This window comes from Triticum aestivum, chromosome 3B, assembly GCF_018294505.1.
Source record: "Triticum aestivum cultivar Chinese Spring chromosome 3B, IWGSC CS RefSeq v2.1, whole genome shotgun sequence".
NCBI classification, from domain to species: Eukaryota; Viridiplantae; Streptophyta; class Magnoliopsida; order Poales; family Poaceae; genus Triticum; species Triticum aestivum.
This window is the reverse complement of record NC_057801.1, coordinates 784,102,583-784,125,545: the sequence shown is the minus strand read 5'-3', so window position 1 is coordinate 784,125,545 and position 22,963 is coordinate 784,102,583. Positions and strand designations below refer to the sequence as shown.

Sequence of the window (22,963 nt, the reverse complement as noted above, 5' to 3'; positions counted from 1 at the left end):
TGAGGCAAACTCAATTCCATTTTTTTGTAGTTTTTTATAAATTGAACTAGTGATAAAACACGACACAAAATGATTCGATTGCAAGATCTAAAGATATACCTTCAAGCACTCACCTCCCCGGCAACGGCGCCAGAAAAGAGCTTGATGTCTACTATACAACCTTCTTCTTGTAGACGTTGTTGGGCCTCCAAGTGCAGAGGTTTGTAGGACAGTAGCAAATTTCCCTCAAGTGGATGACCCAAGGTTTATCAATCCGTGGGAGGCGTAGTATGAATATGGTCTCTCTCAAACAACCCTGCAACCAAATAACAAAGAGTCTCTTGTGTCTCTAACACACCCAATACAATGGTAAATTATATAGGTGCACTAGTTCGGCGAAGAGATGGTGATACAAGTGCAATATGGATGGTAGATATAGGTATTTGTAATCTGAAAATATAAAAACAGCAAGGTAGCAAGCGATAAAAGTGAGCATAAACGGTATTGCAATGGTAGGAAACAAGGCCTATGATTCATACTTTCACTAGTGCAAGTTCTCTCAACAATAATAACATAACTGGATCATATAACTATCCCTCAACATGAAACAAAGAGTCACTCCAAAGCCACTAATAGCGGAGAACAAACAAAGAGACTATGGTAGGGTACGAAACCACCTCAAAGTTATCCTTTCTGTTCTATCTATTCAAGAGTCCGTAGTAAAATAACTTGAAGCTATTCTTACCGTTCAATCTATCATAGAGTTCATACTAGAATACCACCTTAAGACACAAAACAACCAAAACCCTAATATCACCTAGATACTCCATTGTCACCTCAAGTATCCGTGGGCATGGTTATATGATATGCATCACACAATCTCAGATTCATCTATTCAACCAACACAAAGTACTTCAAAGAGTGCCCCGACGTTTCTACCGGAGAGTCAAGACGAAAACGTGTGCCAACCCCTATGCATAGTTTCATTTAACCCGCAAGTTGATTACCAAAACATACATCAAGTGGATCACGTGAATATCCCATTGTCACCACAGATAAGCACGGCAAGACATACATCAAGTGTTCTCAAATCCTTAAAGACTCAATCCGATACGATAACTTCAAAGGGAAAACTCAATCCATTACAAGAGAGTAGAGGGGGAGAAACATCATAAGATCCAACTATAATAGCAAAGCTCGCGATACATCAAGATTGTATCACCTCAAGAACACAAGAGAGAGAGAGATCAAACACATAGTTACTGGTATATACCCTCAGCCCCGAGGGTGAACTACTCCCTCCTCATCATGGAGAGCGTCAGGATGATGAAGATGGCCACCGGTGAGGGATCCCCCCTCCGGCAGGGTGCCGGAATGGGCTCCTGAGAGGTTTTTGGTGGCTACCGAGGCTTGCCGCGACGGAACTCCCGATCTATTGTTGTCTTCGATGTTTTTAGGGTATATGGGAATATATAGGCGAAAGAAGTCGGTCAGGGGAGCCACGAGGGGCCCACGAGGGTGGAGGGCGCGTCCAGGGGGTGGGCGCGCCCCCTGCCTCGTGGCCTCCTCGAAGCTTCCCTGGCTTGCACTCCAAGTCCCCTGGATTGCTTCCGTTCCAAAAATAACGCTCCCGAAGGTTTTATTCCATTTGGACTCCGTTTTCATATTCCTTTCCTTCGAAACACTGAAATAGGCAAGAAAACAACAATATGGGCTGGGCCTCCTGTTAATAGGTTAGTCCCAAAAATAATATAAAAGTGTATAATAAAGCCCATAAACATCCAAAACACATAATAATATAGCATGAATGCTTCATAAATTATAGATACGTTGGAGACGTATCATCTGCGTGGTGGTATACAGATCATTATGAAGACTCTCACCGGCAAGGTTTCGCCACCCTGCCACCGCTCCCGCGTAGTGACTAGCCTGCCAACCTGGCATCGCAGGCCTCATCATCCTGGATGCGTGTCGAGATGGAGTGAGGCGGCGACGGACGGGATGGCGCTTTCCCCGTCCCCAAGAAAGTTGGGGACACGTAAATGGCGCATTCAATGCGTTTATCCTAAGACGCCGGTGATAAGCACGTACACTGTAGTAGATTTACACCTTGTGTATGCTATGTACTCCACTGTGGTAGCCCCTTAGATGTATAAAAGGAGGCCCAAGGCAATACAGAGAGGGACTTTTGGACTTTCTGGCCCAGTTTGCATGGATAGCAACTAGCCGGAGCTCAAGAACTCTCAGTAGACCAACGCAGGACTTAGGTTTTAAGCTTCTCAGCGGCCCGAACCTGGGTAAAAGTCCCTCGTGTTGATCATTGGATCTGCTCTTCGTCCACACTTTTTTCCCTACCGAACCATAGAAGGGATCCACGTGATCCCATAGGTGTCGTTTCCCTGACATCTGCGGCGAGCCAGGCAGGGAATAAGGTTGCAAGAACCTGATCTAGCAGTCAGCGCGTTAGTTTCTTCAACATCTTCATCATCATGCTTCCCAAGAGGAAGGGTATCACAGCGATTGGTTCATCTGCAGCCGATCTACCCATGCCAACACGGACGGGCGACGGAATGGACGCGGGTGAAGGAGGAGGTAGAGATCATGAGCTTCCACGACGTTCTGGCAAATAGAGCGAGGCGAGCGGTATCGTCCGCGGCCGCGACGATGGTCCGCGCACTGTTGCATCCAAGGACGGAGCCGTGCTGCCTACGGGCGGCGCAGTGACCTCCAAGGGTGGAAAGGCGACTTCCAAGACACCGCCGTCGGCGCATGTGTTGCGGTCTTCCCAGGTCGTGCGCGATGAGCAACGCTGCGACATTGGTGGCCCCAAGCGTCCCCATGGAAAGAGCCCTCAGCATCATTCTTGAGATGCGCGGGGCCAGCATGCACGACAACAGGGCGGTGGAAACGGTGCGCGGCCGCGGGACCGTGATGGAGCTCCTTCTAACATGGTTAGGAGTCAGAGCACCTCACGTTCTTCGCACCTGTCGCTGCTGCCTTCACGAGCAGAAGCGTTGGCACGAGCGCAACTACTCTTGAATTTTCCTCCCGCTACGGAGAAGCTCAAAGAACGGAGAGCTGCTATTCATAGCCTCATCGGTTTTGCCAATGGAGATGGGTAGCAGCAGGCGGGGCCCTCGCAGCGGCAGTCCCTCGAGCCGGCGCGTGATGATGGCGGAAGGATCAGAGGTGGTGCAACCACGGTGCACTCTCCTCCACCACGACAGCAGTGGTCGCCAGTTCGGCGGATCAATGCATGCGATGATGGGTCCACGACATCGTCCGATCCGCTAACTCGCCGCGATTAACGTCAAGTACTTCGGGAATGAGTCAAAGAAGATGCTTGGACTACCATCGAGCGGCGGCGGGAAGTGCGCCATCAATCTGACAGGCACGCGGGGCCCACTGTAGACAAGCATGCGCCAGGGGATTCTGCTGACTTACCTTACGAGGTGGGTTTTCCATCTTTTACCCGTGAGCTGCGGCGAGTCCAATGGCCCACTTCCCGCACGTTCAAACAAGAGGTCCCGGAGAAATACGACAGCAAGACTCACCCGTTCGAAGTTCCTGAGCATCTACACCATTGCAGTGCAGGCTACCGGGGCTCGAGACGACAAGTTGCTCGCCAACTACTTCCCGTTGGTACTCAAGGCCAACGTCGGGTCGTGGTTGATGCACCTACCAGAAAATTCCATCTCTTCATGGATGGATCTGTGTCACGAGTTTGGTTGGCGCCTTTAATGGAGGACACCAAGCTCCTGGCGGGCAAGTGATTTACGTCTCATTGATACGTCCATTTTGCATCATGCTTTTATATCGATATTTATTGCATTATGGGCTGTTATTACATGTTATGTCACAATACTCACTACAAGAAATCTGTTAATCCATGACAGATTTATACCGTCACACATAAGCACATAACTGTCATCGAAAGGCACCCATGACGGATTTAAAATCCATCATGTATATCGCGTCATAATTTGACCACCACACATTTCATGACAGATAAGTGAACCGTCACAAATCTATGACGGTCTTTGACTGTCACCGATCTCTGGCAGGTAACGGCGTTAACTTGCATGCCATGTCATCATCTGACATGGCAACTGGCAAGGATCTGACGTGGCGGCCTTTAGAGTTACCAGCCCACTTACAATTCTGGGCCTTCAAGTAATCGACCCAATTAGGATGTTGGCCCACAAATTTTAGTTGTGTGAAAATGTTATCATTGGCCCTATTATTTTGGGCAGCCCATTAGCATTTGAACCAATTTGGATTAAAAAATAAAACCAGTCTTGATTAAGAGTACGCCAATCACACCAATCACAAATTAAGCATCATTAAGGTCACATTAAGACAACAATTAGAACATCACAAGAACCATGCAGAACCATAACAGCCTATGTCAAAATTACAAAAAACGTCACATGAGACATTACAGAAATATCAGTACAAAATATGTTTAAGACCAGCAAGCCATGTGTTGTCCTCGCCAAGATCAATGTAAATGATGTTTCAATCACACACGATCTCCAATACTCAACTGTGGCGAACCTTCAAACCAAAGGTCAAAGATGTTAGTGAAAATAATGGACACGTGATATGTATTTGAACAAAACAAGCAAGTTTCGAATTATTGAAATCGTAGAAATTATACTCAGATACAACATACACTTGGCATAAAAGAGTGGCATTGTCAAAGGATTTTCTATGAATGAAATAGACCAGTGAAGTATCGTGACTTGTGAATGAGATAGAAAGGGAGATCATAAAAGCCTGCAGCTTGTCAAACATATATCACAGCTTAAAGTTTTGTTGTGTGTGTCTGAGTGGCAAAAGAAAAGAAAAAAGGCAGAAAACAGAAAAAAGAAACTACTAAATTCCACTAGCTTCAAAACAACTTTTAGTGCACCAATAAATCCATGAGAATCTACTATCACCAGCACAACAACTTCATACGTCACTATTGAGCTGATGTTACAATCATGCCCATTGTGGGAATTCCTACATTCTAAACAAATGGAGTTTGAAACGATAAACCACTTACATGTTATCTGCTAGTATTAGCAAAAATAAGACCAGCTACATAATTCAAGTGGACTAAATGCATCAGCATGCCATCCTTAAGCAGAGAGCTACAGACCGACCAATAGGCTTCCCTGTTCTTCACGTTGAACAATTTTACTGGCTATTTGTGCACTGATAATGAATAGAGACATTTTCTAAAGATGTACATGTTTAAGAAACAAGATTTCTCATGACATTATATAAGTTAATCGTAGCTAATTGGATTTTACTTAAGGGAATAGATCAGCACTCCTTGATTACTCTGAATACAAAATCAAAATATCTGGGTGTAGAAGAGATCATCTCAAACTATGTCGCTCTCATCTTGAAAGACAATGGTTCCCGAAATTCAATGAGCTGGTATTATCTAAATCTATTGGTTGCATGGTTCAACAATGAATTTCGTGATTTACTAAAACAAAGCATAATTTCCCAAAATACCACTAAGATATACAGTATAATCTAGGCATGTTGTTTCTTTAGAACAAGGAGGTACATTCAGTAAGCTACCGCGGACAACAACTGTTCCAAAAGGATAACAAAGAACAGAAATACAAAATTAGGTAGCATAATTTCAATCCTAAGGTAGTTTCTCGACAATAATTCAAGTCATCCCTTCTATACTAAACATGGGGATCTAATAATGCAGCTTAAATCAAAATATGTATAAATCAATAGCGTAATTCTGATCCTATGGTAATTTACGAATCTAATACTACAGTAAAGCTATGTTCAATCTGAAACAGCGGAATATGATACTAAGGTAGCATCGCAACTTAATTCAAGGCATCGATTCTCAAGTGAGAACTTAACATAGCAAAACAAATCTCAAAACAGAGAATAGACATGCAGATATGAACTAATAATAAAAAAGGGACTGCATGACAGATTCGACGACACATACATCTGATTATATTATTCAAATAATCATAGGTCCAACCCCAACTATCATATTGTGTGCATATGAAAAAGAGCAACGACGACGCGTACTAGAAGAAATTCTAGATTGATGCACGTACAGAAGACGGTGTTGGTGGAGTTCATTGCGACCTGGTTCCTGGCGGCGTCTCTGATGGTGGAGATGTAGGAGGGCATGGTGCAGTTGCCATGGTGGCCTGGTCGCTGCCCATGATGTCGACCTGCTGCCACACGCCAACGCAGGAGTAGGTCATTCCGAGGTCGATGCCGATCGGCGGACCAACGCCCTTGGTCATCTCCTCCTCTGCTCTCTTTTGGGTTCGCTGGAAGACGGGAGCAGCGCTCAATCTCGCGCGAGCTCTCCTGTTGAACTCAAAACCGCACGCCCGCCGTAGGCCGCGCCTGGGTTCGGTGGATCCCAGTTGGGCGCCGGTGCTGGCTGACGGAGTCGCGCCCCAGTGAGGTCGCGTCGCACCTCACGCCCTCCTCTGGCCGGAGCAGTCGCCCGCGCCTTGCTCTGCTGCCTACTGTCGACGGAGGAGAAGGTGGGGAGGAGAAGGTGGGGAGGAGCAAGGCTCGGGATCCCGGCGCATCTCGATAGATCCGGCCGCTGGCTCGGCGGATCCAGCAGGGGCGGTGGGGCGCCGTCCTTTTCGCGACCAGATCTGCTGAGCATGGATTAGCGCCGGAAGGGAGCGGAGTTGGGCGTGGCGGTGCTACTCTCGATGCAGCCTCCGGAGCCTCGATCTGAAGATGAATCGGGGGAGGTGGGACGGCAGAGATCACGGGAGGTGAGATAGAAGACGGAGCACAGGGGAGGGAGGGGCTTCGTTCCTCTCGATGGAAGAGCAGCCGGCGGCGGCTCGGGTTGGAGGAAGAAAGGGGAGAGAGAGAGAGAGGGGTGACTGTGCCTAGGGGTGGGCAAAAAAACCGAGGACCGAACACCGGAGCCGAAATAACCTGGACCGAAGCCGAAAAACCCGAGGACCGAACCAGCGGTTGTTTGTTCGGTTGGCAAAATTCAAAAACCGAAATTACTTCGGTGCATTCGGTTATGCGACCAGCTTGACCGAAGTCCCGAACTGACCGAAATATTGTATGAAGCCCGTCATAACAAAACCCAATAGCCCAATCCATATGCAGCTTTTCTAGCCTTTTTCTCAACCCAAGCAACGCAACGCCACACGCCCACGCCTTATCCCCAAACCAGCTTTAATCTTCACGCAGCACCGCCGCATCCATTTGCTTGCTCTGCCCATGGCTCCCACTCGACGGCGGCGGCCGGCGCCAGCGGCCATGTTCCCACACAGCGGCAGCCGAAGATGCACATGCCTTCCACTTGGCGCGGGGCGGCCGTGGGCCGCGGCTCCCACGAGACGGTGGCGGCCGTGCGCATGGCTCCCATACGACGGCGGCGCGGCGCCCCTGGCTCCCAAGCGACGGCGGCCGACGACGTCATGGCTTCAACCATCACAGCCAGCGGTTATACCTGAGGATTCCAACCACTATGTCCGGTTGTTGCTCGCTCTTTTTCTGACTCCCGATTTATTTTTCTTTTCTGATGGATTGAATGCCGATTTGTGCTTCGTAACCAATGCTTATCCTGATTTCAGTGCTCTTCGGTTATAACCGAATACCGGACCGAATTATCGGTGCACCGTAGTCTCGGTTACTGCTTTTTTGTAGGACCGAACGGTTAGTAAATCTAGGAAACCGAATTTAAGGACAAACCGAAGCACCGAACCGTTCGGTTCGGTCTAACCGAATGCCCAGTCCTAACTGTGCCTACCGTTGGATCCGGGGGCGATGGATGGTGGTTATACACGATCCGTGGGAGGGTGGTATGAACCAATCAGAAAGCAGCTTGGACGCCATATAGGATACAACACATCAGCAGGAGCCATCCGTGACGGTCTGAATAGTTTATATAAGAAAAAGTTTAGACCTGGCTAGGCCCAGCTGGCCAATCTGTGACAGTTTCTAGGAACGTCAACAGAAATCCGTCATGGATTAACAGGTTTCTTGTAGTGACTTATGTCTATTCTCTCTTATTTTACAAGGTTTACATGAAGAGGGAGAATGCCAGCAGCTGGAATTCTGGGATGGAAAAGGAGCAAATATTAGAGACCTATTCTGCACAACTCTAAAAGTCATGAAACTCCACAAAATTCATTTTTGGATTTAATAAAAATACTAAGCGGAAAAAATACCAGAGGGGGGGCCACCGACTGTCCACGAGGGTGGGGGGCGCCCTACCCCCCTGGGCGCGCCCCCTGCCTCGTGGGGCCCCTGGCAGCCCTCCGGTGACCATCTTCTGCTATATGAAGTCTTTTACCCTGGAAAAAATCAGAATCAAGCTTTCGGGACGAGACACCGCCGCCACAAGGCGGAACCTTGGCGGAACCAATCTAGGGCTCCAGTGGAGCTGTTCTACCGGGGAAACTTCCCTCCAGGAGGGGGAAATCATCGCCATCGTCATCACCATCGATCCTCTCATCGGGAGGGGGTCAATCTCCATCAACATCTTCACCAGCACCATCTCCTCTCAAACCCTAGTTCATCTCTTGTATCCAATCTTTGTACCAAAACCTCAGATTGGTACCTGTGGGTTGCTAGTAGTGTTGATTACTCCTTGTAGTTGATGCTAGTTGGTTTATTTGCTGGAAGATCATATGTTCAGATCCTTAATGCATATTAATACCCCTCTGATTATGAACATGAATATGATTTGTGAGTAGTTACGTTTGTTTCTGAGGACATGGGAGAAGTCTTGCTATAAGTAGTCATGTGAATTTGGTATTCGTTCGATATTTTGATGAGATGTATGTTGTCTCTCCTCTAGTGGTGTTATGTGAACGTCGACTACATGACACTTCACCATTGTTTGGGCCTAGAGGAAGGCATTGAGAAGTAATAAGTAGATGATGGGTTGCTAGAGTGACAGAAGCTTAAACCCTAGTTTATGTGTTGCTTCGTAAGGGGCTGATTTGGATCCACATGTTTGATGCTATGGTTAGGTTTACCTTAATACTTCTTTTGTAGTTGCGGATGCTTGCAATAGGTGTTAATCATAAGTGGGATGCTTGTCCAAGAAAGGGCAGCACCCAAGCACCGGTCCACCCACATATCAAATTATCAAAGTAACGAACGCGAATCATATGAGTGTGATGAAAACTAGCTTGATGATAATTCCCATGTGTCCTCGAGAGCACTTTTCTCCATATAAGAATTTGTCCAGGCTTGCCCTTTGCTACAAAAAGGATTGGGCCACCTTGCTGCACCTTATTTACTTTCATTGCTTGTTACCCATTACGAATTACCTTATCACAAAACTATCTGTTACCGATAATTTGAGTGCTTGCAGAGAATACCTTACTGAAAACCGCTTGTCATTTCCTTCTACTCCTCGTTGGGTTCGACACTCTTACTTATTGAAACGATTAAAATAGATCCCCTACACTTGTGGGTCATCACTCATCCCCCATAGAGGGTGAATCCTTGCGCAAGTACATACAGAAATTCAGCCGTGTACAGTACAACATCCCAGACGTTCATCCTGCCGCCGTTATTAGCGCATTTCATCAGAATATGCGCAATCGCAAGATGCATGAAGAGCGGGCGATGAACAAGGTTAGGAATGTTACCGAGCTTTATGTTTTAGCCGATAGATATGCTAGCGCTGAGGAAGGAAGGAAATACCCCAGCGAAGATGCCGACGCGGGAACTGACTTCGGAGACGAAGACGCCGCCGCCCCGGCAAAGAAGAATCGATGGCGTAACACGAAGCACAAGGGCAAAACTATGCTTGCCGTCGAGGGATCCGGCAACCCCGGCACAGCCAAGAAGACCAAGGTTGACGACCCCGGCAAGGAGGTTGCTTGGTGCACCGCCTGCCAGGCCTTGGTGGCTGCCGACAAGCCGGAGGGTTCCAACAAGCAGTACTGCAAGATCCATCGCACCAAGGGCCATGACCTCCAAAACTGCCGGCAAGTTGAGCAGCTTGTCGAGAGGCAGAAAGCTGAATATGAAAGGCGAGATAAGGAGAGGGGCCAGGATGGTGCTAAGGGGTCCGGAAACAAGCGAGGTGGCCGAGGAGGTCGCTGCCGCAAGGACAAACAACAGGAGAGGCCTACTCAAGGCTGCGACAAGAAAAGGGGGGATGATGACCACGAATAGGACGACGAGTCCAGCGAGCATGAGTTTCAAAAATCCACTGAAGCCATGTGCATTGATGGTGGCGCCTCATTGCAGTCTGCTCACCGCCAACTTAAATAGTGGGTGCGCGAGATTAATGCGACAGAGCCATCGGTTGATGCCCGGAAGCCATTGAAATGGTCCAACACGCATATCATTTTTTATGTTGAGGATCACCCTGATCGCACACAACAGCGGTCAGGTGTTTGCAATGTTGGTTTCACCAACAATCCGCAACCTCAAAGTGACAAAAATGTTAGTGGACGGTGGGGCCGGATTGAACTTGATTTCGTCCAAATGTGATCAAGAGGTTGCAAATCCTGATGAAGATCTCGACGACACGGGCACGTTTCGAGGGATCAATCTAGATCAACTAGGAAGGAGCCAGCCGAAAGGTAAAATCACACTACCAATTACATTTGGTGGTGAGCTGAACCACGGGACAAAAAAGATCGTTTTTGATGTCGCCGAGATCCCATTACCATCTAATGGGATCCTCGACCGGCTAACCCTAGCCAAGTTCATGGCAGCGTCACATTACGCCTAGAACACATTGAAGATGCCCGTGCCGATGAGCATCATCACTATCAGTTCCGACAAGAAAGATGCACTTATCTGCACTGACCAACTCTACTGGGAGGCAGTTGTAGCACCTGCCGCCAAGGTACCAGCTCCTGCCACTGGAGCTCCCGGGGTGAAGAAGACCGGCAAGGCCCCTTGCACCCAGTCCGGCAAATGCACCTCCTCGGAGTGCTGCATTCCCGAAGAGGAAGTGCCAGAGAGCTCCACCGGCAAGAGCAAGAAATCCATGGCAGCTCCACCGGAAACTTAGAAGGTGGCCATCAAGGAGGACAACACGGGCGGAACTTTTACCATAAGTTCCACCCTCGACGGCAAATAGGAAAGCGCTCTCATCACCTTCCTGCGGGCGAATATCGATTTGTTTGCATGGCAAGCATCTGATATCCCCCGCGTTTCCCGGGAGATAATTGAGCACCATATTGTTGTTTGTCCTCATGTGCAGCCCGTCAAGCAGAAGGTCAGGAAGCAGGCTTTGGAGCGGCAAGAGTTTATCACTGAAGAGATTAGGAAGCTAGAAGCGGCAGGTTTGGTCAGAGGAGTGCTCCACTCAACCACGCCGGCTGTAGTGCGCAAGGCGAATGGAAAATTGAGGTTGTGTATTGATTATTCAGATATCAATAAAGCATGTCCAAAGGATCCTTTCCTGTTGCGGCGCATCGACCAGATTATGGACTCCACTGCTAGATGTGACTTGCTGTCGTTTCTTGAGGCCTATTCATGGTACCATCAGATCTTCATGACAAAGGAATATGAAGAGAAGACCGTGTTTATCACTCCATGTGGTACGTATTGTTTTATACGAATTCCTTACGGGTTGAAATGCGTTGGTTCAACATTTGCGAGAGTGGTCCAGATCAGTTTTAAGCCCCAGCTGCATAGAAATATGGAAGCTTATATGGATGACATAGTAGTTAAAAACAAGGACAAAGCAACGCTCATACGAGATTTAGAAGAAACATTTGCAAACTTGTGCAAGATCAATCTGCAGCTCAATCCTGAGAAGTGTGTGTTTGGCGTTCCATCTGGCAAGCTTCTCGGATTCTTTGTGTCTCAGCATGGATTGAGGCAAATCCCGACAAGATCAAGGCAATTGAGCAGATTGAAGCACCAAGACGAGTCAAAGATGTGCGTCGACTTGCTGGCTGCGTTGCTACTCTAAGCAAGTTCATCTCCAAATCTGTTGAGCGCGCCCTGCTCTTTTTCAAAATCTTGAAAAAGGCAGGTCCAATGAAATGGACTCCAGAAGCGGAGGCAGCGCTGCAGGATTTGAAGAGGTACCTCTCCTCTACGTCAACACTAGTTGCACCTAAACCACAAGAGCCATTGCTGCTATAACTAGCGACAAGGAACCAAGTGGTTAGTGCTGCACTAGGGGCGCAGAGAGAAGTCGACAAAGAAGCGGTGGGAGTAGCGAGACTGTCAAATGACGAGCCGAGGCCCTACCCGGCAGAGTCTGGTGCCGACAAGAAAAAGGATCTGTGCAAGCAAATGAAGTACCATAGAGGAAGAAGATGGTGCAGCACCCAGCTTATTTTTTCAACTCCCTTTTGCAGGGGCTAGGTCAAGATACTCTAGCATGCAGAAGTTGCTCTTCAGCCTTCTTATGGCCTCAAGGAAGTTGTGCCATTATTTCCAGGCACAAGAGATTACCGTTATCAGTCACTGTCCTTTGCAACGGATTTTACACAAAACAGATGCAACTGGAAGGATTGTGAAGTGGGCGTTGGAACTGTCGAGCTTTGGTCTCAAGTTTGAAAGCACTTCAACGCCTAACGAGGAGATTCAAGAGACAACTCTCCCTGGCAAGAAAATGAGCCGAGACTGGGTTATCTATTTTGATGGGGCTTTCTCGTTGCAAGGCACCGGTGCTGGCGTGCTACTTGTTGCACCCACCGGAGAGCACCTCAAATTCGTAGTCCAGATGCACTTTCCCCGGGAGATATCAACAAACAACACTGCAGAGTATGAAGGACTGCTTTCTGGTCTCAGGATCGCGGCAGACCTTGGAATTAGGAAGCTCATCGTCAGAGGTGATTCACAGCTTGTCGTCAAACAAGTTAACAAAGATTATCAGAGCCTGTTGATGGAATCTTACGTAGATGAAGTGAGGCAATTGGACGAGCGCTTTGAGGGTCTACAAGTAGAGCATATTCCTCGTGCAGAGAACAACATTGCTGACGACCTATCAAAACGTGTCGCCCTCAAGTTACCTATGGAACCAGGGACTTTTGTGCTCAAATTGACTCAACCATCCGTGGAACCATCAGCAAGGCAAGATAAGCGAAGGAAGTTGAGCTCCAGCCAGTACTTTCCCCAGAGCTCCGAGGATCCGCCGACAAGGAAGTTGTCGGGGACAGCACCAAGCTTGCCAGGGTGCGACAGGCTCCGACAGGGCCTCAAGCCCTTGCCGTAGAGACAACTGCTCCCACGGCAGAATACATGCCTCTAGTCCTTGTCGTCGAGCCTCAGGCTCCAGCATGGGCACAACACATTATTCAGTTCCTCCAAATAGGGGAACTCCCTGAAGAACAGGAAGAAGCGGAGAAAGTAGCCCGTCGGTCTAATATGTACCAGTTTGTGAACAATGTCCTGTACAGAAAAGGACCGAACGGTGTGAAATTGAAGTGTATTCCTCGGGAGGACGGATTGGAGTTGTTGGCAGAGATACATGGATACATATGTGGTTGTCACATAGCATCAAGGGCCCTTGCCGGTAAGGTGTTCCGGTAAGGTTTCATTGGCCCACTGCCCTCCAGGATGCAACTGCACTAGTAACCAAGTGTGAAGCGTGTCAGTTCCATTCAAAGAAATTGCATCAGCCAGCTCAAGCTATTCAGACAATCCCTCTTTCCTGCCATTTTCAGTCTTGGGGCTCGACATATTGGGACCTTTTCCCCATGCTACCGGGGGCTTTGAGTACTTGTACGTCGCAATCGACAAGTTCACAAAGTGGCCGGAAGTGGAAACTGTGAGAAAGGTGACAACACAGTTAGTCGTCAAGTTCTTCAGAGGACTAGTTTGCCGTTCTGGTGTGGCAAACAGGGTCATCACACACAATTTACGAGCCACGCCATCATGCAGTATGTCCAAGACCTTGGCGGCAAAATCTGTTTTGCTTCTGTTGCCCATCCAAGGAGCAATAGCCAGGCGGAAAGGGCAAATGTTGAAATGTTGCGAGGTCTCAAGATGAGAACTTTCGATAGGCTGCACAAGTGCAGAAGACGTTGGATTGATGAGTTGCTGGCAGTTCTTTGGTCTATCAGGACGACACCAAATGGAGCTACTGGCCAAACACCCTTCTCCCTGGTGTAAGGGGCGGAGGAAGTTCTCCCCATAAAACTCATACACGGGTCACCTTGAGTGCTCACTTATAATGAGTTTGAGCAAGAGCAATTGCGGCAAGATGACGCTACACTCCTAGAGGAAAATCATCTTCGGGCTGCTGTGCGAGCTACGTGCTACCAGCAAGCCTTGCGCAGCTACCATAGCCGCAAGGTTCATGCCCGAAGCCTTGAGAAAGATGACATTGTTCTTCGGCACGTTCAGTCGGCCAAGAATTCTAACAAGTTGACCCCAAAGTGGGAGGGTCCTTATCGGGTAGTACGAGTCACCAGGCCTAGCGCAGTCCGCCTGGAGACTGAAGATGGCATTCCAGTGAGCAACTCCTGAAATATCGAACATCTTCTAAGTTTTATTCATAGTAGCGCTTGTTTTGTAGCTAGCAGTAGCGCTTGTACAAGCGCTACCACTAGGAAGCTACAGCTAACTGTTAGCAGTAGCGCTGGAATGCTAGCGTTACTACAATACCTAGTTAGCAGTAGCACTTTCTCTGGAAAAGCGCTACAGATAATAGAAAGTAGCAATAGCGTTTCTTTAGAAAAGCGCCGCTACTAACTTTTTTGTATTTTTAAAAATACAGCTTATTTTCATTGTGGTTTTATATACAGTACTTTCATCATATGATTTGATAACCATGATTACTTATTATATATAACAGTTGGTGAAATGAATGTGAAGTAGTGGAGGCAACATGTGGTGCATATCAAAAATACTACTAATTCAAACTTGATCTAGTTTGGATTAGTAGTACTTCCGATGTGCACCACATGTTGCCTCCACTTGAATCTATTTCATGTTCATTACACCTACTAATATATATAATAACTCATCATGTTCATATAACAACTTAGTATCATGCATCACCAATCATAATAATAAATAACTCATCATTGGGCTGGCCCATATCGTGTATTCTCTTGCACCGTTTTTGCAAATGGATATGAAAAAAAAAGTCTGTGATTTTTTGTCGTTTTCCTACGTTTTCTACTGGGTTATTGTTTGTGTCTTTTCTTTGCCATTTTCTTTCAATATTTCGAAAAATTTCCATATCCATGAATATTTTGATCAAATTCACAACTGTATTTTGACCTGATGTATATTTATTAATGTTTTAATAATTTATACATTTTGATATATTTTAAAAATTCACGAACATATTTTGAATTTGTTATTTGTTCAATTCGTAACAAAAAAATGAAATTTCGAATATTTTTAACAATTCGCTGATATTTTTCGAAATCCGTAATAGTTTGTTTTCTTACCATTTTTAAAAAATTCACAGACGTTGTTTCTTCTAAAACAACGGATCAGTAGCAGCAGAAAAAGGGCGAAACAAAAGCAGCGTGAAGCGAGGTGACCGGTGAGCAAACGACGCGAACTGACAAGACCGTGTGCGCTATACCCGCAAGTTAGTGCTTAAAGAGCTGTAGAGGAGCTCCGGCACTGTGCTGCCACTCGGTTTCGGGTTTCATCTTCGGTTTGTGCCGGAATTGGAAGGTAACACTAGTCATAGTTATAGATCATCTTCTTTATATACAAAATTTTAAAATAGAATTATTTCCCCATCATTTTGGGCCATTGGTCGTTCTATTTCGATGTCTACACAATAGCTTTCATTTTTTTTAGTCTTTTTGCATGCAAATGTATGGTTTAATAGTCCTAAGAGCATCTACTGGCGGGCGTCCCAAACCCACCTCATACGCCCGGGCGGGCCGCCCGGTCACTGAACGGTGGAGAATTTTTGACCAAATGGGTGCCTCAAACGGGCCTCAAACGCCCGGATTGACCGGCACCTCTCATAGTCAGCCCAAATATTGTGAGGATATGAAGGGGGGGGGGGGCACTTTGGACCTGACAACCCGACCCCATCACAAATTACACCAAATACATCAAGTCGACCTATCGGATCCATTTGCTCTCTCCTCTCTTCTTCCTCCTCCTCGACGTTTGTCTCGCCGCTCTGCCGTCGCGCGCGCCCTGCAGCCGTTCCTAGTCGCATCAAGTTTGCCCATGCCATGGTGCAGGTGTTTGGAGCAGAGTATCTGAGTGAACCAAATGCACAGGACACAGAAAAGTTGTTGGTTATTGGAGAAGCTAGAGGGTTTTCAAGAATGCTCAGATCAATTGATTGCAAGCATTGGCAATGGAAAAACTGCCCCAAAGGTTTGCGAGGAATGTATTAAGGTCACACCAAAGAGGCCACCATTATACTTGAAGCGGTGGCATCACATCACTTATGTATTTGGCATGCTTTCTTTGGAATTTCGGAGTCTCGCAATGACATCAACATGCATCAATGATCTCCCATGTTCAGGAGGCGTTGCAATGGAGAATCGCCGCCGTGCAACTACAGTATCAACGTCCATGAGTACAACATGAGATACTATCTGGCCGGCGGCATCTATCCTCAGTCGACGACGTTTGTGAAGACCATATCCGAACCACAGGGCAACAAACAAAGCCTCTTTCCAACAATGCAGGAAGAAACTAGGAAAGATGTGGCGAGGGCATTCAGAGTGCTTCAAGATCGTTGGGGAACAGTTCGCGGAGCTGCAATGATATGGGAAGCAGAAACTTTGTGGCAACTCATGACATGTTGTGTTATTTTGCACAATATGGTTGTTGAGGATGAGGGTGATGGTGTAGCCAAAACCAATGATTTTGAAGCACCGGGAGAACAAGTTAAAATCCCAGAAGATAAAGATGTAGCTCAGCTTATGAACTTTCTGCAGATGCATCAGAATCTTCGATATCATCACGTGCACGCGAAGCTACTCAATGATCTTGTCGAGCATATGTGGACCCACAAGGGACACCAATGATCACCTATGTATTTTTGGTACCAACATTTGCTACTTGCGTGCGACATTGGAGTGTATGATCGACGTGCATGAATTTTAATGGATTTAGAGTGCGGATTTAAGATATGTGAATGCAGGGCAGAAGATATGAGGGCCCGGCGGGCGCTGTCCGCAGACGTGCCCGGGCGCGCCCGCGGGCATATAGGAGTCCTGATTTGTCAAATCCGGCTGTAGATGCTCTAAAATAAAGAGCGACTGACTAGAGTTGTGGAAACAATAGTTATTTTCAAGTCACGAAAGATATCTTTAAATCTTTGTCGTATTTCGGGTCATTTGTTAAAATTCAACTATCCTAACTTAAAATTGCAAGCCCAAATAAATGAGGGTACACAGCCAGTCTACTAGCACTTGCATCTCTTCAAAAAAAAATGAGACAATTCACGAAGCTTTTAAATGATGCAAACTCTTATTATTTGGTTGTAGCTTAGCATAGGAGGCCCAATAACGCTCCTTTGCTCCTATAGAACCAGTCTCTGTTGCTCGCGCACCAAACAAAAAATTAGTTAAATAATAGGGCATCACCTCCCCTCAGAAAAATCTATTTTTTTGGCAGATTCAATTTTTTTGTGAATTCAAGAAAACATTCAAAGAAATTAAATGATCTAGAAAATATTAAAAAATCATGAGTGTGAAAAATGTTCAGAAATTTAAATGACGGCCATGAAATCTAACAATATTCATGAATTGGAAACCAAGAAGAAAACCTGTGGAGCAAATAAAAGAAAGGAACAAAACTGAGAAATAAAATTAACAATATTCTGTTGCGTGCTTGTCTTAGGGTTGTTCCTTCTGGTGTGGAGTGTTGTTATGGGGAGTAATCATGTTAGGAGCGTGCGTGTTTTATCCTGGAACGTCCAAGGTTTGGGCGCCAGGGATAAATGTGATGTCGTCAAAAACTTGATTGCTTCCGCGAACCCCTGCTTTGCCTGCCTCCAGGAGTCAAAGCTTGACAGCTTGGACTCCCGTAAGGCGGTCTCTTTTCTGCCTGGTCGTCTCTCGAGTTTTGTCTCCAAGCTAGCTGATGGTAGCAGAGGTGGGATCGTGACGGCTTGGGACCCGGCACGATACTCCTTGGTTTCTTCCGAGGAGTCACGTTTCTCTCTGTCTACCATCTTTGTTTGTTCTTCCTCTGATTTACGCGTTAAAATTACTAATGTGTATGGCCCTCTGATCACTCTCTTGTGGATGACTTTGTGGACGATATGGTTGCTTTAACGCTTAACGCCGCAGTCGCCTGGCTTGTGGTTGGCGATTTCAATCTTATCCGCCTCCGTTGTGAGAAAAACAATGGCAACATCGATGCTAGGTGTGCGTCCAAGTTCAATGCCTTGATTAACTCTCTGGCTCGTCATGAGCTTCACCTCTCTGATCGCCTTTTTACGTGGACGAACAGACAAAACCCCCCTATCCTAGCTCGGCTTGACCGAGCGTTTTTCGACAATTTCTGGAATGCCGCCTTCCCAGATTCGGTCCTCTCCTCCCTCCCTCGTGCCACGTCGGATCACGTCCCTCTTCTTGTCGTGGCTTCCACGGCTATCCCTAAACCCTCTCGTTTCTAATTTGAGAACGCTTGGCTGACAGATCCGTTATTTCTCCCGTCCACTCTCCCGTCTTGGACTGACGCGGTCCGAGGCACAGGTGCTTGCTGCGCTCTATCTGCTAAATGGAAAGCGTTTAGGTCTGCCGCCAAGGAATGGAAAAAGTGACACCGGTTCATCCCCACTTTTGATAATGACTGCCGTCTCTTGATTATGCTGATGGATTTTTGGGAGGAGTACCATTCTCTGTCTACAGATGAGATGCTGCTTAGACATGATGCACGGTGTGCTTTGGCCGCCTCAATTCTTCGCCAATGCACGCACTGGCGCCAGAGAGGCAAGCGACGCACGGTGTGCGAGGGGATGAAAACAATAAGGCCTCGTTTGATAGCTTTGCATTTTCGAAGTATTTTGTGAATACTACTGTTTTTCTGAATACCATGGTTTTAATTACTTTCAGCTGTTTGGCCTCGACAAAAAACTGCAGTATTAATACTACAGTATTCCTCAAAATGCAGTATTTTCTCTATCTAATAAAAAGAACCCTGGACCTCTTTTCTAAAAACAGAGCAGGCAAAAAAACAAACACGTTTATTTGTCCTTGTTCGTTCCCAGGCCGCTGCCGCTCTCTTGTTGCTGGAGATCGTCTCCCCCTTAGGTTGCCGTGGACAGATAAAGAGATGACCATGGGAAAACGGCTAGTACACTTAATCATCTGTTCCTTTCTCAAGGAGGCCCGTGGCATGAAGCTAGCAGGCCTTGTTTGCTGAGGATTGCATTACCTGCCGCCTGCCGCCTCATGAAGATTTCATCACCGCCGCTCCTACTTCTCGCCGGCCAGCCGACGGCACGTCCGAATCATCTCACCGTAACTGAGAGGAAGAAGTTGGTGACTAGCGCAGTGCACGGTGTTGTGACTAGCGCAGTGCACGGTGTTTCTTATCTTTGTACGCTGCATGACGAGCTTTGGGCATGGTCGTTCACAGTTTGGCTGTGGACTTTGTGCATATGGGTGGCCTCTTTGCATGGACGTTACGGCTAGCTAGTTATTAGGTGCGTCGAATATACAACATTACCAAACAGCTCAAAGTATTCTCAATACTTCAAAATAGTGTGGTATGTCAAAACTGTGGTATCTTACACCTACATGCTAAAATGTTGTAGTTTTCAATACTTTGGTTTTTTCAATACTTTACTACCAAACAGCCTAAGTTTTTTCACGCCTCCACCTCGCACCGCCGCTGTAGCAACGCCATTCCTGCCCTGGAAGTTGAAGGGGCGCAGGTGGTCGACCATGCTGGCAAGGCCGCAGCGCTCCTGGAGTTCTTCACCAACCTGTTGGCTCGGCCCAGCCGGCCCGTTTGGCGTTTCTGCCTTGCCGGGCTGTACTACCACTCAGCACAGGTGCACGAGGCCCCCCTCAACGAGCCGTTCTGCCTGTCTGAGATCAAGGCTGCCGTCAATGCTCTTGACCGCACCAGCGCGCCGGGCCCAAATGGGCTTGGCCCTGCTTTCTACCAAGCTGCCTGGGGGTGGTGGCTGGAGATCTCCTGAATCTGTTCAGTGAATTTCAGTCCGGTTCTGCCTCCCTTGATGGGATCAACAGAGCCTACGTGGCCCTCCTCCCCAAAACGAGTGGGGTGCCTACCCCCGCGGACTTCCGCCCGGTTTCGCTGCAAAACGAAGTTGTCAAGATCATATGCAGAGGGCTGACCACGAGGTTGCAAAAGCAGATTGCGGTGCTAGTTGATGAGGACCAATCTGGTTTTGTGAGAGGCAGAAGTATTTCTGAAAATTTCGTCTATGCAACTGAGCTCATACAATGCTGTCACAAAAGGGCTGCCCCCACAGTTGTTCTGAAGTTGGACTTCTCCAAGGCGTTCGACTCCATCAACTGGGAGAGTCTCAGAGCTATCATGGAAGCTCGAGGGTTTCCGGCGGTGTGGTGTGACTGGATCGATGCCATCCTGAGCTCCTCCCATTCTGCGGTGCTGCTCAACGGGGTGCCAGGGAAGTGGCTTAAGTTGAAGTGTGGGCTTCGCCAGGGTGATCCGATCTCGCCGTACCTCTTCTTGATCGTGGTTGATGTGTTGCAGCAGCTGATTCGCCAGGATGGCATGATGCGGCACCCCCTGGTGTCTGGTGCCCCTGCTGTAGTGCTCCAGTACGCAGACGATACACTGATCATCATGCGTGCCTGTGAAGCCGGGGCAGCTCGTCTCCGCCAGATTCTGGATATGTTCGCGGATGCTACCGGTCTACGGATAAATTTCTCCAAGAGTACGCTGGTGCCGGTCCATGTCGAGCAAGCGACTCAGGAGCTGGTTGTGCGGGCGTTGGGCTGCGCCATGGGTTCTTTCCCCCAAACCTACCTAGGGCTGCCTCTGTCCTGGGAGAAGTTGAAGTTCTCTGACTTCCTGCCAATGCTTGCAAAGGTGGATAAATACCTGGCTGGTTGGGCGGCTCGGCTCTTGTCACCCGCAGCTCGTCTTGTCCTGATCAACGCGGTTTTGGATGCCCTGCCTACCTATGCCATGGCTGCTTTGCTTCTTCCCCCTGCTCTGATTCGCGAGCTGGACGCCTTGCGGAGAGCCTTCTTATGGAATGTGGCTGAACGCGCGTCGGGCGCGCAGTGCTTGGTTGCCTAGGAGCGTGTCTGCCGGGCCAAATTTGAGGGTGGGCTGGGGGTCCGAAACCTGGCTACGCAAAATGATTGTATGCTGATGAAGATGATCCACCGTCTGCACACCACCCCTCGATCGAGATGGGCCGAGTGGGTCTGGGGGACTGCGGCCGGGAAGTCGCTGCTGGCGCACGGTGGCCGCGCCATGGGTGAGCAGATAAGATCCGGGCGAAAATGCTCCCTCTTTACCGTGCTCTCTCGACTGTGGATGTGGGGGGTGGATGCACGGTCTCCTTCTGGCCATGCGGGGCTCACTCTATAGCCTTTCCCGTCCTCTTCTCGCACGCAACTGACGTCGAGGTCACGTTCTGGCAGGTGCGGGGCGACGGGCTGCGTTGCCACCTTGCCCCGCGCCTTACGAGTGCCGGGGCGCGGGATCTGGCCTGTGTATCAACGATGATTGCTTCCGCGCTGAGGCGGGTGGGAGGGGATGATCGGACCCTCCTTCACATTGCCACGCCGCTTGGTGGCCTGTCCGCGGCCACCCTGTACAACCTGATGCGGTTCGGTGGTGCTGTCGCCACGTACGCTGGGTTCGTTTGGAATTCTCATGCGTCGTCGAGTATCTAGTTCTTCTGCTGGCTGTTGATGCAGCGGCGCATCAACACAAGGGATGTCTTGCTTAAGAAACATTTCGTGGAGCCGAGTGGGGCGGGGTGCCCTGCCTGCGCAAACGAGATGGAGACGACTGACCATTTGGTCCTCTCCTGTTCGTTTGCGGCTGCCTTCTGGCGAAAGGTTGGTGTTGCAACCGCTGGAGCAGATGTCGGAGGTCTGGATCGGTTGGCGGCTGCGGCGTGCTTGGTCGTCCGCTCTGCGCCCGAGTTTGTAATGCTGTGCTGCTGACACCTGTGGAAACATCGGAACACGGTGGTGTTCCAGCGGCAACAACCCTCCCTCGTGCGCGCACCGGCCTGCTGTAGGGAAGATGCGGTGCTTTGGATAGGGCGGATGAAGAACTCCTGCCTTGAGCACGTCGACTCATGGTTGGCTGTCCTCGCTTAGTGTCGTTTCCTAGGGCTTGGGGGGTCTTCTCCCCCTCCCCTCTCTTCTCCATGTAAATCTCTGTGTGTGTCTGTGTTTGGCGCCACTCTTGGCTGCCGTGTAATCATCGGGTTTTTTGCAGAAATGGAAAGCAGAAAAGAAAGAAAAAAAGGCATAAAATTGCTGAAAAATAAAAAACCAGATGAAACAACGTAGAAGATTCAAGGGAAAAGTCGACTGGAGTCCGTACCACCTCACAAGCGTAGTGGGCGATTTGTACCGTTTAGCTACTGTTCATCGCAACTACCAACAACAAAAAAGCAGGCTAGGGTCTCTCAAATGAAATCACTGATTTCACTGTAAATTATCAAATTGAAAAGTATGTTTGGGTTACAAGATCCAATTTCTCGTGAAACCACTGACTTCACTGTAAATTAATTCCGTCCATAATAACGCCCGTGCCACAAGGTACGCACAGACAGGTGACACTGACAAGTAACGTAGCTAGTGCAACAAAGTGCGCACCTATCCAGGGCCACTATCAGCCCCTGAGACTGGCCAAGTCAGCGGTCATCGCGGCATGGAAATTCCACGAGCCGGACAAGCTCTGTATGTCGCCATGCATGCCCTCCCAGCGATGGAGCGCGACCTGTACCGGGAGGACCGGCCGGCACGTCGACGACCCGGACGCAACGCAACGCGTGTACGATGGATATGGCCGGACTGGATGGTTACACTCGTCCAACCGGTTTCCACAGGCCAACCCAATACACATACAGGTACTACGGCAATTGGTGGAAAATGGAAACCAATAG

At 48.3% G+C, this 22,963-nt stretch overlaps 1 long non-coding RNA gene across 1 annotated transcript; it reads right to left on the bottom strand.

Moving 5' to 3' along the window:
• Positions 1 to 4,345: 4,345 nt before the first annotated feature.
• On the bottom strand, positions 4,346 to 6,891 carry LOC123072412 (uncharacterized). Its single transcript, XR_006435105.1, has 2 exons — positions 6,069 to 6,891; positions 4,346 to 4,536 (listed from the first exon to the last, which is right to left on the bottom strand). It is a non-coding gene; the product is annotated as an uncharacterized lncRNA (long non-coding RNA).
• Between the last annotated feature and the right edge of the window lie 16,072 nt (positions 6,892 to 22,963).